This window comes from Sorex araneus, chromosome 3 (assembly GCF_027595985.1).
Source record: "Sorex araneus isolate mSorAra2 chromosome 3, mSorAra2.pri, whole genome shotgun sequence".
Classification (NCBI taxonomy): Eukaryota; Metazoa; Chordata; class Mammalia; order Eulipotyphla; family Soricidae; genus Sorex; species Sorex araneus.
This window is the reverse complement of record NC_073304.1, coordinates 81377602-81390470: the sequence shown is the minus strand read 5'-3', so window position 1 is coordinate 81390470 and position 12869 is coordinate 81377602. Positions and strand designations below refer to the sequence as shown.

General features: G+C 34.5%; 1 non-coding gene across 1 annotated transcript; it reads left to right on the top strand.

Annotated features, from left to right (window-relative positions):
* Positions 1 to 9358: 9358 nt before the first annotated feature.
* LOC129403776 (U5 spliceosomal RNA) lies at positions 9359 to 9473 on the top strand. The gene has a single exon (XR_008629438.1). It is a non-coding gene; the product is annotated as a U5 spliceosomal RNA (small nuclear RNA).
* Positions 9474 to 12869: the final 3396 nt, after the last annotated feature.

Below are 12869 nucleotides of genomic sequence, written 5' to 3'. Positions count from 1 at the left end.
ACTCTATAAGGAAAAGTGAAAAAAGTATTGCCTCCTATACCAAAGCCTTCTACTGCCTTCATGATGATATTATCTGAAGACTGAATGCTTCATCTCATTAGAATCACTTGATACTCCAATAGTAAGTAAGCATCTCATACCTCCAAAGTTCAGATAATTACATCACTGCATCACTGTCATCCCATTGCACATCGATTTGCTCAAGCGGGCACCAGTAATGTCTCCATTGTGAGACTTGTTATTACTGTTTTTGGCATATCTAATACGCCACTGGGAGCTTGCCAGACTGCCATGTGGGTGGGATACTCTTGGTAGCTTGCTGGGCTCTCCAGAAGGGTGGAGGAATTGAACTCGGGTTGGCCACATGCAAGGCAAACGCCCTATCCGCTGTTAACGCTACAGCCCTTTGCACAGATAGTTATAGAAAAATATAATAACTGATAAGAATTATTAATAAAAAAATGAGAGAATAATTCTTTGAAATAGTAATAGAATTGCTTTCTTCTGCAACTTATTACTAGGCTGTAGTATTCATCTATTTTTCTCATTTTTCAAATAGACCTTTCATGAAATTATGATATATGAAGGAACTGTCATTGATAATTTATTCATTACAGTTAGGGACATGTGGTAAGAAAAATAATAAAGGTAGATTAATAAACTACTTTAAAAATCTAGAAACCCATTTAAATTGTATAGCTCTGAATAAGCCACACAGATAATCTCACTTAATTTTGAATTCACTAAACCTAACTACAAGTTTACGTGTGTCTTTATCTAAATAGGTTAATCATAATTATTTATCCTTATTAATTTCAAATATTGATTTGATAAACTATGAATTTAATAAGTCATGAGGAGCCCTTCATTGAAAGTTTCTTTACATTTTAGATAGAAAAAAGAGAAGCCTTGTTTCTGTCATTGCCTTCCAGTGTTCATCTTATCTGAATTTTCTCAAACTAAACTAATAGCTGTTTATTAACATCAAAAATCCTAATTGACTATATAAATCATTGATGAACAAATAGTTTGTTATATAAATTATATACTGCATTATTTTCCTAAAATAAAAAAAATAAAATATAATTAAAACCATATGAAAAAGAAAAGTCATTTATAGTCCTACACACTAGTACACCTATGCTATACATTTACACTGTCTACTTACAAAGAAAATCCATAAACTTACTCATTTTAAACTTATCTTATAAACAAGAGAAAAAATTGTTCACAAAAAAGAAAAAAATAGAAGAAGAAGAAGGAGAAGAAGAAGAAGGAGGAGAAGAAGGAGAAGAAAAGGAAGGAGGAGGAGGAGAGGAGAAGGAGAAAAAGGAGAAGAAGGAGAAGAAGGAGAAGAAGAAGGAAAAGAAGAAGAAGAAGAAGAAGAAGAAGAAGAAGAAGGAGGAGGAGGAGGAGGAGGAGGAGGAGGAGAAGGAGAAGAAGAGGAAGGAGGAGGAGGAGAAGGAGAAGGAGAAAAAGGAGAAGAAGAAGGAGAAGAAGAAGAAGAAGAAGAAGAAGAAGAAGAAGAAGAAGAAGAAGAAGAAGAAGAAGAAGAAGAAGAAGAAGAAGAAGAAGAAGAAGAAGAAGAAGAAGGAGGAGGAGGAGGAGGAGGAGAAGGAGAAGAAGGAAAAGGAGAAGGAGAAGAAGGAGAAGGAGAAGAAGGAAAAGGAGAAGGAGAAGGAGGAGGAGGAGAAGGAGGAGGAGGAGGAGAAGGAGAAGAAGAAGAAGAAGAAGAAGAAGAAGAAGAAGAAGAAGAAGAAGAAGAAGAAGAAGAAGAAGAAGAAGAAGAAAGAAGAACAAGAAGAAGAAGAAGAAGAAAAGAAGAAGAAGAACAAGAAGAAGAAGAAGAAGAAAGAAGAAGAAGAAGAAGAAGAAGAAGAAGAAGAAGAAGAAGAAGAAGAAGAAGAAGAAGAAGAAGAAGAAGAAGAAGAAGAAGAAGAAGGAGAAGGAGAAGGAGAAGGAGAAGGAGAAGGAGGAGAAGGAGAAGGAGAAGGAGAAGGAGAAGAAGAAGAAGGAGAAGGAGAAGAAGAAGAAGGAGAAGAAGAAGAAAAGGAAGATGGTACTCTGGCCAGATAGTAAAATGCATAAGGTTCTTGCCTTGCAAGTGATTCCCAAATGAAGATCCAGGAGTCACCCCTGAGCACCACCGGGTAATTCCTCCGAACAAAAAATAAAATGAAAGATGAAAATGGAAATGTTTGTAAGGGAGCAGCTCAGAGGCTTAGTTTGAGGTTTTTGAGTCCCCTCCATAGTGCCACCCACATGTGTTGACTCTCAACTCTCTGGCTCTGATTACACACTGCAACAAGTGTGTAATTACTGGTGCACAGCTGGAATGTAAGCTGCAATGAGCTCTGCGACCTGAATGTGTACAAGCACAGCAACTAATATAGATGACCCTAGGTGATGATCATGACCTAGTATGTCACCACCATGTATATGTGTGTGTGTGTGGGGGGGAGTGTGGAGGTAAATACTAGTATGGAACTGATAAGACAGAGAACATAAATTTATAGAACAATTTCTCCAGATCATTTCATATCCTCTATCAACTCAACAAATTCTGCTTCTTAGTACCAATTGTCTATATTTTTTACGATACATGTCAAGCTACATAACTTTTTTCTTAATGTCCTGACTTTTCCTTGGGAATACTTTCAATATCACTGTGACAGTTTGTATGGAACCCTGGTGATACTGCACTAAGATAATGAAAAAATAAAACACATAAGAACTGTGCAATATCACTTTTAATGATGGTTTACTGAATTTTTCTGCAATTTACTAGAAGACCATTTTCCTGTCACAAACAGTTGAACACAACAATAAGTGACTACAGAGTTATTATAATAGTCCAATACGTACCACACCAGTTTTATGCAGTTAGTTCTAATATTATGTTTCTTCTAACTGCATATGATACCAATAGTTGTGTAGTTTTATAAATTCTAACATATATATACATATATATTTAAGATACTAGATTAGATGCATTCACAACATTTCAATTTCTCATGTATAATTTTTTTTTATAATTCTAGCCTACATAGATTACCTGTAGATTTTTTACAAGTTTTTACAAATCTCAAACAAAATGTTTGCTATATATTTATTGGGTAAAAGGGACATAGTTCAAAACTATTTTATTCAAAGACTTACCCAATTTTCAGTACCTAGAAAGGAATCAGTTTACCTTTGATTCCTTTTGAATGTCCCTTCTATCAGAGCAGTCTTTGCCAGTGACCCCGTATAGGGACTGTATCTTGCATGTATAAGGAGAGCACAGAGACCAATGGAGCTGCCACAGAGTGACTTACAGGGGGAACAAAACAAATGTCAGATAATACATGCTGGAAAATATAATCAATTGCAAGGGTTTGGATTTAGTTTTTGTGCCATCTTGGCAAAGCAATTAGCCCTCATAAGGCTCTGTTAATTTAATCTTTGAAATGAGTAGAGTATGGCCAAAAAAAAAATTATCGAGAGAAAATAAAATAATAATGAAAAAATAACAGAAAAAAATTACAGAGAACAAAAGTCATGTAGTAAATGAAAAACAAATAGCAAAGCCATATATTTGAACTCAAAAACAGATTGTGACAAACTTATCAGGAAGAAATCTTAAGCTGTTTGCCAGTGTGACATGACCTTTGCACACTCCACCACAAAACAAACTACATGAGGCCCAAGATAACTCAAATGGTAGACACATGTCTACTGTGTGCAAAGTCATGACTTTGACCCCAGCATCATGTGACCCCTCCCTAGAAGAGCCAGGAATGGCCATGTAGACATCCACCCGGTAACACTGTGTGTCTGAATGTCCCAGGTTCCTCTATGTAGATGGAGGTAACCTTTATAAAATGTAAATTAAAATTAATTTAAAACATTATGTTTGAAAAATGCCACAGACATTTTTTACCCAAGACAGCACATATTTCAAGCCGCAAAATAATTTCAAAAAAGAAACTGCACAATTACATGTCTACAATATAGTCATACTAGGAATCAGTAATAGAAAGATCACTAGCAAATTCTCCAAATACTTGGATATCATACAAACCACTTTTTTGTACCCCATAGGCCAAAGAAAGAAATAACAAGGGAAGTTAGAAAGTTTTTTTAACTAAATGAGAGTAAAACAGTCTGCCAAACATATAGGTTATAGACAGAGGACTTAAAAGGGAATCTGAAGTACAAAATACTTATCCTGGGATAGAAGAAAGATCTCAAATAAAAGCTGTTTCACCTTAGAAAACTAGACAAAGAAAAACAAATCCAAATAAGCCAAAATAAGAAAATAATAAGAGCAAGAGCAGACATTAATGAAATAAACAGAAAGAGAGATAATCATGAAAACACAAGCTGACTCTAAAGAGACCAGTACAACAACAAATCTCTAGGAAGCAAATCAGACAAAAATAGAAAAATCAATTACTGATGTCTAAAATTATGTAAATTATAACTAAAAATATAAGGGACATAAAAATAATCATAAGAAAGTATTTTGAACTTTCTGCTAACATCTAACAATTTAGAAAAAAAAACAAATTTGTTAAAAGACACAAAGTTTCAAAATATCCAGAATAAATAGATAACTAGACTATTTCTTTACATGATAAATAAATTGAATTTATTGTTTTTTTTTAAAGTAAACTTCCCATAAAGAATACTCTAAGACCAGATGGCTTCACTGGTAGATTCTGCCAAATATTTAAGGAAGAAATTATGATTCTACACAATTGCTTCCAAAAATAAAGAAGAGAACACATTCTATATCATTCTGTGAAGTCAACACTGATCACTTATCAAAATTTAACAAAGATATTATTTCAACAAAGGAGAATAAATAAATGAAGAGAACAGAAAATGAGAGAGCAATATCCTCAGGAATAGTGTATCTGGCAATACACAAAATGATAATATATCATAATCAAGTGGAATTTATCCAAGCAATACAAGGTTGATAGAACATTTGCAAGGCAATCAATATAATTTACCATGTTAACAGACTAAAAGAAAAATTATATGATCATTTCAGTAGATGCAGAAAAAACATTTGATAAAAATCCATACTCAGCTTTTAATAAAAATGCTCAGAAAATTAGGAATAGAGGACTCTTTCAGTTTGTTAGAAGGCATGTGTGCAAAATCATTATATTGGAAAATTTTGTAAGCCTGAGAGCAAGAAAAGTATTCTTTCTATCATCTCTTCTGAAGGTATTTAACAGCAGGAAAAGAAGAAAAGAGGCAATTTGATCATATATATAGAATATTCTAATAAATATCAATTTTTGTACTTATATCAATTAAGCATTGAAATTTAAAAATACTATTTACAATATGAAAATGTGGAATGCCTGATAAAAGTCTCATGAAATATATATTCCATACACTAAACAGTATAAAATGTTTCTGAGAAAAAATTAATGGTTAATAAAGATAGACCTATTATTCTTATCAAATAACCATTTTGCTAATGTTAATCCTCTCCAAACTGATCTATAAATTCACTGCTATTTATTTCATTTTTTTATGAAATCACAGTGAGATACACAATTACAAGGTTATTCATGATTGCATTTTAGCATTTCAGTTGTATAATGTTCCAATACTCATCCCTTCACAGTGTACATTTCCCAACACTAATGTCCCCAGTTACTTTCCCACCTCCCTCCCCCACCTGTGTCTGTGGCAGTCACTTTTATATACTCTTGCTCTATCTCCATCTCCCTCTCCCTCCGTCTCTCTCCCTCTCTATCTCCTCTCTTTCCCTCCCTCTCTCTCCCTATCTCCTCTCTTTTCCTCCCTCTCTCTCCCTCTCTCCCCCCCTATCCCCTATCCCTCCCCCCTCCCTCCCTCCTTCCTTTCCTCTCTCCCTTCCCCCACTCTCTTCTCCTCTTTGCCTCCCTTTCTTTTTTTCCTTTTGGGCATTATGGTTTGTAATTCAAATACTGAAAGGTTACAAGGTAGATTTCTTTACCTACTTTCAACATCCAGTTCTAATCCAAAGTTATCATTTTCAACTATCACTGTCATATTGGTCCTTTTTTTATCTGAACTGCCCTTTGCCCCACTCACATATGTGGCAAACTTCCAATCATTGACCAGTCTTCCTGGCACCTTTTTTCCCTGGCTTTGGATATTAATCTCATACTATTTATTTTATACCCCACAAATATATGTAGTCATTCTATATCTGTCCCTCTTCTCCTGACTGATTTCACTAAACATGATACTCTCACAATGGAATACTATGCAACTATTAGGAAATATTCAATGCTATTTAATTCAGATTTCAGTATAAACTCTTAAATGTTACTAGTAGAAATTAAAAATGATAGAATTACATTGAAAAATGAGGTAATTTTCAGTTTCTTATAAAGTTGATCATAGATTTACTTTATAGTAAAGTTGCTATATAGACAGATGCTCTATCACCCAGAAACTGCACTTCTAGGTTTGAACCAAAATGAATTGAAAATTTGTATTTGTACAAAAACCTTTGTCAGCTGGAAGTAACCAATTCAATAAGACAATCAATCCAATAAAAATAGGCAAAAAAAATCTGACAAAGCAATATAAATGGATACCAGACATGTTAAAATACACTCTGTACCTAATAGAAGAGCTAAATGTACAAATACTTATACTGATAAATATTGTCAATAAAACCATAAACATACATACACATTAGGGAAAATCTAAAATGTTCAGCCACTTTGGAAACAGTTTCAGATATTTAGTAAATATTGCCTAATATTTGCTTTAGTTATTTGCATAAACACATGTTTTCATTTCTTCAAGGGTAAATTCATAGAAGTAGAGTGACCCAAAGATGTTCCTGAGTATTGGGTGATGGGCCACATGGTAGCAATATGTAAAAAAGTTCTTTCCCAGCATTTCTCAGTGAGAAATAGGAAAGGCATATAGCAAAAGCAGAAAAGTGAGTGGTGCTCTTCCAGTACCAGGAATGGCAAGAAATCAGTACAAAATGCAGGAAAAGAGCAACTACAGAGATGGGTACAGCAGAGTTCCACCCCCTAATGTAATTTAGAAAGGAGGGGGCTGAGGGACAGAAAGAACTAGTTTGAAAGTACCCAATATTACATAACCATTTCTGGGCCAACAAGCATCTTAATGTAGTAGGAGTATTTAATGTAGCAGGAGCATAAGAATCCACATAAGACACGAAAACTACTCCAGAAGATCAGGGCATATACCACTCAATAGCCACAAAACGGTGTGGTTACAAAAGCTCCTGTGGCACACACACACACACACACACACACACACACACGAACATACACACACATAAACATATCCTTTGTGATAGGATTAGACATGTGGGATTTGGGCTTTTTGAGTCCCACTTGACATTGCTCAGGGGTTACTCTGGCTCTGCACTCAGGAATTACTCCTGGTGGTACACAGTTAACCATATGCGATGCCCATAAGGTCCTCGGTAGCAAGTTCCATATCTGTTCTGCCTTCATGTACCTCACCATGCCTATAAGGTCAGTGTATTTATTAATCATAAAGTCATGAAGAATTACTTAAGTTTTAAAGGTAGTTCTACTCTTTGTATAAAAGCGGATATTTTGTAGCATAGGAAAAATAAATGACCAGGCTGAAATGTCTCTAGATCTATCAGGATACTAATATTTGAAGAAGTGGCCCTATTCTTTCTGAGATAGTCAGAAGGAACAATATACAAAGAACACTGAACACTGAGCAGCCAGGCAGTGTATGATAGCTGCACTGAGTCTGCAGAGATGACAAGAAAAAAAACATCTCATTTTGTTTTTGCTGAAGAAACATATGACATTCATCAGCATAATTTTATGAGAGATAATTTTAAGAATCCCACATTCTTAAAGAAAAGCCTAGTAATTGTTTTTTATTTATTCTAAATTACAAGGGAAAATTTATTACTAATTCCTCAATTATTTCATTATGCAGCACTAATAAAAAAAGTCCTGACATCTCCATTATGTTTAGCGAAGAATCACTTAATTTAATAAATAATTTTTGACTGAAGTGATTATTTACTTAAAACATAGAATATGTAGAAGGAGCTTCAAATCATATATTTTTCTGGTGCCATATAATAAAATAATTGTGCAATTAGTAATAAACAGCATGCAAGGATGACAAATGTTTTATTTAAAGCTTGGAGAACAAAAGCACATCACTTGTGCTTTTTTGCAAGCGAACAAAATTCTACGGCGTATTAATCAAAGGGGCTTTTTTATGCCTCTGGCAGTAGTGTTTTAAAATAAACCCTTAATATCAGATCCCAATCCCCAGTTTCAATTTGCTTTCAATGGAAAGGACATTAGAGTTTATAAAATACTCCTTGATTACTTTTTTGAAGGCCTGAAATCTTGACATGTCCGTGACTTGCTCACACAGCATCAATATACAGTGGTTGAAAGAGCAATACCCATTGTGAACATTGCCACATTGACTTATAGAATCATGCCCTTGAGAAAAAGCCAGAGAGAAAAAAGGAGCACCAGGCAGTGACAAAAATGAAATAGAACTGTCATCTGGCAGTTCTTCATAGTCCGTCAAGGAAACTATTAAAGATGTACAAAGAGCCAGAGAGTGCTTGGGCAAAGGTTGTTAAACCAGCACTTCAAGGGCAGGTCACTGCAGGCTATGTAAGACTCAAGAGAAAGACCAAGCATCCCTCACGGAGGCTGCACTGGGCAAAAGAAATGGAGCATTCCATCTTCAGGCAATCAGTGATGACGGACTTAAACTAAATTGTAAATTGATTGTCAAGTATATTCTTTTTCTAGTGACAGATTTCATGAAGATTATCTTTGATCTGATTCAGGAACTGTATTAAGCATCCGCGTCATGTTAGTTAAACCAGGTGAAAACATTTCTGTGTCCATTGCGATTTTGCAACAACTTGCCAATTATTTAACTCCTCTGAGCCTCAGTTTTCTTCTCTATATTTTTTCTACACATGGCAGCTTTGAAATCAGAACTAGCCTTGGCTTTCTCTCTTCATTATCATCGTCGTCGTCGTCATCATCATCATCTTCTTCTTCTTCTTCTTCTTCTTCTTCTTCTTCTTCTTCTTCTTCTTCTTCTTCTTCTTCTTCTTCTTCTTCTTCTTCTTCTTCTTCTTCTTCTTCTTCTTCTTCTTCTTCTTCTTCTTCTTCTTCTTCTTCTTCTTCTTCTTCTTTTCTTTTCTCTTTTCTTTTTTTTTGTGCTTGCAATAGTTGTCGGATCCTGTGTTCTATTATTCCTTCTGTGTCCCCTCTTTGAGTTTCCTAAACCCTAAGTCCATTAGGACAAATACTGTTTGCGATCAACAGTTGGTAGGAATGAAAGAAATAGCGTACTCTGGCTTTTTCTCAGGTCGTGTCAATTTTTTGCTTTTTTAAAATGTTTCCTTGGAGAAGAACACTTGTGAGTTTTAACCAATTGTTTTCAGGTCTTGTGCTTGCAAGGCTAATAAAAATAAAGGAAAAAAGTCTGCTTTTTATGGGTATCAGGGAGAGTTCAGAAAATTTCTCCCCCAATCCACCCTTTTTTTGTGAATGTGCACTCGTGAGTACACACACACACACACACACACACACACACACACACACACACACGCATATTCTACCCTGAAATCACACACAACAGTTCAGAGTTTGAAAAGGCATTGCTTTTGAGGCTTTTGTATATCCCTCAGAATATTCTGATAAAATAATGTCTAGGAAAAAAAGGAGCAGATGATAACACATCCTAAAGGGAGATTTTTGGAAAATATACAGTCCTTTCCTTTTCATCTTACCAATGGATATAGATTCCAATCTCAAAATAGACCGTAAGAAACTATCTAAGAGTCAGAGTGATAGTACAGTGGGTGGCAAACTTGCCTTGCACTCAGTTAACCTGGATTAAATCCCTTAAATCCCATATGGTCCCCAAGCACCACAAAGAGTAATTCCTGAGTGTAAAGTCAGAAGTAATCCTTGATTGTCACTGGATGTGTCCCCCAACCCAAAATAATAATAATAATAATAATAATAATAATAATAATAATAATAAATTCTCTTTAAGAAGAAATTATCTAAAAATTAGAATAAGTTCAAATATCAGACTATGTAAACTATTGCCAATAAACATATGTTGTCCCTAAAGTTCCATATGTTTGGGAGTTTTAACTAATAAAGCATCTTGAATATGCAATAGAAAAATATAAATCAACTTCTACAAAATAAAGGATTACATTGTTAGAATTAAATCCTTAAAATTAGTATAATGAAAATTAAAATGTTCTTGCATTAAAAATTACTTTTATATCCTTTTAAACTCATTCATTATCTTCTCTTTGTTTATTTAAATTTTTTTGGTTTTGTTCTTAGGTCACTTCTGGTGGTGCTCAAGGCTTGCTTCTCACTGGCTCATATGGGGTTTCAGGGGTTGAACCATGTGCAAGGCAAGTGTCCTATCCACTGTATTGCTGGTCCAGCTGATTCTTCTCCTTCTCTTTTTTTTTTTTAAGGGAGAATGTGTCTCACCTGGTGGTGTCCAGGGCTTACCTCTAGATCTGTACTCAGGAATCACTCCTAGTGCTGCTCAGGAGGATATATGTGGTGCCAGAGATCAAAATGGAAAGCAAGAACTCATCCCTGTACTATTTCTCTGGTCCTCTTTTATGTTTTCTTTTTCCCCCCTCTTCCTTTATTTATTTATTTTGTGAAACCACTCATAAGAAACCTCTCCAAAGATGGTGTTTTTTTTTTTAACTTCTGGATACAATTTAGAGTACTCATATAATCTAAGAAAATGAAGAAACTTTATAAAGCCATTTTTGGACAGAAGAATGTATTCTGGTTTCCTTTTCCTCCATGGTCTTCTGTCCATTTTGATATTAATATCCTATGATTCGTCCCAAAGATTAATTTTTTCCAAATACAAAATACCATGTCCTGAATAATTTTTGGCTTTTATTATAATGGAATTTTCATCTTTAGCCCCATTAGTTTAGAGGGTTATTTCAGAGGTATTTCTTTCATAATTCTCATATCCAAAAAGTATGCTCTAGACTTATATATTACTATACTTTAGATTTATAGCAATAATGATTTTTACAGCTTTACTAATCTCTCGTGCAGATGGGACATATTCCTTTGGTGATACCAAGCAAACTCTATTTCAACCGAAAAGATTTTATGTCTCATAACATTAGAAGGTATGTTGTAGAATTCAATTTACAAACTTGGCTACAGTCATAACTACAACAAATAATATAATAACCAAAACATCAGTTATAAAAGCATAATATAAAATGAGTAATTTCCTGCTGAAGGGCAGGTATGAAAACCTGCTGTAGAAAACATTTTGTTTTTCTTTTGGGCAGATCATCAGGGACCATCACTACAATTGTCATTAAATTCTTTTACCAGACTGAAAACTGTGTATTTAAGACAATGGCCTCTTACAAAAGAAACTGATTCAGCCTTCTGGAAATTTACTTTTCAAATGGGATGAGAGAAAATATTATTTAACACACACATCATGTTTTTTTTTAGGTAATTCTTTTAAGTGTGATTCTGCATGAGCATGCGTGAAAACTACAGAGGTTTTTGCTCACTTCACAAACCTAAACTTTTGTATGGGATAATAGTCTTAGTCAGTTCTTTATTATGCTAATAGAATGCATGTATGTGCTAAAAATATTGATGGGAATAATGAGAAGGATAAAGAGCATAGACATGTACTAAATAAATATAGCATGGATGGGGTAAGATTTTTAAAGAATTCTGTTAGATAAATTCTGTTCTTTCCTTTTTGCAATTCGGAAACAAGCATCATTCTGGGGTCCATAATCATTAAGTTGCACAGCTAGGATTTAAATCCTGGAATCTTATTCCAGAGTTTGGTCTCCATTCCTGTTCCCTTTGCTCTCTGTTCCTGTTCCTGCAAGTTTGAGATCCAAGGATTGCTCACATAGGAGAGGTCCTGATTGTGAATGTAGAGCACTGTGGATTGGTATACACTACAGTATATAGACAAACTAAAACCAAGAATTTGCTGTTAACAGTGTAATGTGGACAATAGCAGTAAATGTGATTTATAAAAGAAGAGAGTAAGGAGGACAAGGATTGGGGTACAGAGAGGCAATAACTATGAAAATATAAGTGTCAATAAACTGGAAATGAGAAAATACACACTTCAAATGGAATTGGGAGGGGTGAGGGAAGAAAAGAGAAGAAAGCAGAAGGGGAAGAAGAGAAAGAGCAAGCTATGGACGAGAAAGAAAAAGAGAAGAGGAGTAGGGGAGGGAAGTGGAAGGAACAGACAAAGTTAAGACACACCTATCAGGATTAAGGGAAAACAGAACAGCTTTATTGACAGAGATAGGGAAAGGTAAGGAGAACATTGTCAGTTCAATAGTTTTAATGAAATAGGCAATGCAAAATTTGTAGAATTTTGGTCAAGGATGACAATTTTAAAAAGAGATGGAGAGAGGCCCTCTTAAACTACTCTAAGACCTGATGTAGATGAAAAATGACATGAATAGCAACAGATGTTCTCCTTTATAACTTTTTTTTTCAAAATACCAAAATGGATTAGAAATGTGCAAAACAAAAGAGTCAAACTAACCCAAATTCTTCTAATTCTCTAACTACAGTACCAGGACTGTAACCAATTTTACTTTTTCAGTTTAAAAAGGGGGGAATAATTTTATCCAGACGAGTATTTCCATCTTTCAGCCTATGAAATATAATATTGTAGAGTTGCTCTAACTAAAAAGCCAAATTTCAGTTGGCTATTGGAACATTTGGCTATTGAAACAATGGATGCAAGAAATGTATTTGGGACATTTATAACAAAAATAAAATGGTGCAGAC